This window comes from Alligator sinensis, unplaced genomic scaffold (assembly GCF_000455745.1).
Source record: "Alligator sinensis unplaced genomic scaffold, ASM45574v1 scaffold16_1, whole genome shotgun sequence".
Lineage (NCBI taxonomy): Eukaryota > Metazoa > Chordata > Crocodylia > Alligatoridae > Alligator > Alligator sinensis.
In genome coordinates this window covers 1,357,882-1,360,417 of record NW_005842045.1, presented here as the reverse complement: position 1 = coordinate 1,360,417, position 2,536 = coordinate 1,357,882, and positions in this window count along the sequence as shown.

Sequence of the window (2,536 nt, the reverse complement as noted above, 5' to 3'; positions counted from 1 at the left end):
CAGGCAGTAGCCCCCACTGCCAGACTGCTGCAGTGGGTAGAAGGTGCAGGGAACTCTCAGGGCTGCTTCAGCAGTCCAGCTGGCACAAGGGGTAGTGGCCTCAGGTACCATTTGGCTGGGCCCCAGAAGCTCCTAAGAGCTAGTAGCCCTGAGCTACTTGCCAGGGTGGCTTTTTATACTGCTGGGGCCAGGACAGGGTAGCTTTTTTATACTGCTGGGGACAGCACAGGTGCTGGCCCCAGGCTCTAGCTCCCCCTGGCTGAAGATCTGGGAGGAGCCAGGCAGAGTTATTTTGCCCCAAGTGGCACAATTTGCTCCACAGCAAAGTGCATGTCTGAGCACATGCACTGAAGCAAAAAGCCCTGGCTCAAATTTGCACTTTTATTTGAGCTGCTATAAGCACATGTGCTTACATGTGTGGACATGCCCTGAGAGGGTAACCAATGCTTTGTGCTTCTCCCTCAACACCACAGCCTTCTCCCTCATTCCCTCTCCCTTTTCTTTGTTAGACAGACTCCCTCTATCACTGCTTATTTCTCTTGCCAAGGACAGTAATGAGTGATGGGCCCAATAGCCTGGTGTCCCTCCACATGCCCAGCAAGAACATTGGTGGGATATGCTTTGAAATCCTGTCTGGGAAGGCAGTGTATGATGGATAGTCAAAGTACATTAGTGTGTCTTTGCTGCCTGCCCTGACACAACTTGGAGGCAGCATCTAACGGCAGCAACCAACACCTGGCAGTGTTGGTGGCTTGCCCTTTCTGGCAGGAGAAGGAAGAGACCTCCTTCCATATCATCCTGAACTGTCCATGGCTATGGACACTCTGTACTCTGGAAGTGGGGTGGGAGCACTTTAATTAGAGCAGTTCCAAGAGCTGTTCTAATTAAAGTGCCCAGAGTGTCACATGTATTAGGATCCCCACACTGAAAAGACGGTGGCAGGGTACTTTAAAGCTTATCAAATAAGCTTTATTTAAAGCACCCCCACTAGTATTTTTCAGTGTGGGGACACTGATACACATGATACTGGAGGCTGCTGGAGAGCAGTAATTACCATGCGCCAGCAGACTAGATTAATCAAGTCTGCTCCAATGTACTGCAATTACAATGCATTGGAGCAGTCTTGCTGCATGTGTATAGGTGTCCTCTGTGCTGATTTCATCACCTCTTTAGTACATCGGACTTGGACCTCTCTGAGGCTCTGTACATCTTCTCTATTCCATACCAAGTGGTCACTGGGAGCTTGATCTGCATGGTCAGTTTCCTGCTGGGCCAGGCCAAGATGGCAACTCTGAAAAGATGCAGAAATGGGCTCATAGAAGCCAGCTCTAATGATGCCTTCCAACTCTTCCCCTCCTAGGTCCATGTGGATCTCCCATTTGAATTTGGACATTTTGCTTTGCAACAATATGTGGACCAGTTTGTGCCATCCTGGGCCATCAAGGGGACACTATGCAAGGTGGAATATGGACGGCTGGACCTGTGTGTGTGACCCCATGGAGGCATAGTGAGAAGGAGGTTTCAAATATCTGGTGATACAGTGTTTTGTTGCCAACAAATGTTTCACAGTCATACCCTGGCAGGACACACATGGTGTCTGTGGAGTTTTAATGGTGTATGGCCAATGATACAAAAAAATCCTAGTACCAACTAACATATCTCAACTATGCCCTTGAGGGAAAACTGCTCAGGCTGAAAGCAAAAGTCCATTCTGATGGCAATTGAAACTTTGGCCTTTTTTTGCTATGGATAATGATCTAATTTTTAACCCGGTCCACACTTGTGAACTAGAAGTGAAAGAATTGTCTGTTAGGGTCCCAATACCTAAAGCCATCCAAGTCCCCAATTCACTGCCAAGTATGCAAGTTCTGAGCCAAACAAAGCAGTTATGTTTTTAAAGATTTATTTCCAGGTTTACTTATGTTTTACCATAAACAATTGTTGCTAGATTTCCAAAATCTGTTATCAGTGAAATGCTTAACTAATCTGCATATGTAAATGGCAAGCAATTCAAAGTTGTGTCAATTTCCATAAACATTACAATATCTGCCTTGATAATATACACATGCATTTGAAATACTAAACCTAATTAGACCTCAAGAGTATATATAAATAACTTTTATTGCTTTGTTGTTTTGAACTTAAGCTTTCAGGCAATAGAATTCCAACATCAAGGGGTTTTTTGGTTGTATAGTTAGAAATATTCTGTGTCTGATCTTTTAACATTAGGAGTTTTTGCTATAATAACCTCCACCTCTAGTCAGAGCTATGCTAATTGCAACTAATTCAGAAAATGAAGTAATTTCTCAAGGGTTCTTTTCTCCATGGGTCATTTTCCTAGTCAGTACTGAGTAGGAATAATTTATTATAATACACATAGTTTTTTGTGCTAGTGTATTCTAGGAATACTGGGTGGGATTTAATGATTGGGACTTATATTTAATTTGTGTAAAATATACACTAGTTTTCTACATAGCAATACTTCTGACTTTGATAATGAGAATTTGTTGTGCGACCACAAGTCTTGGTGGTCCTG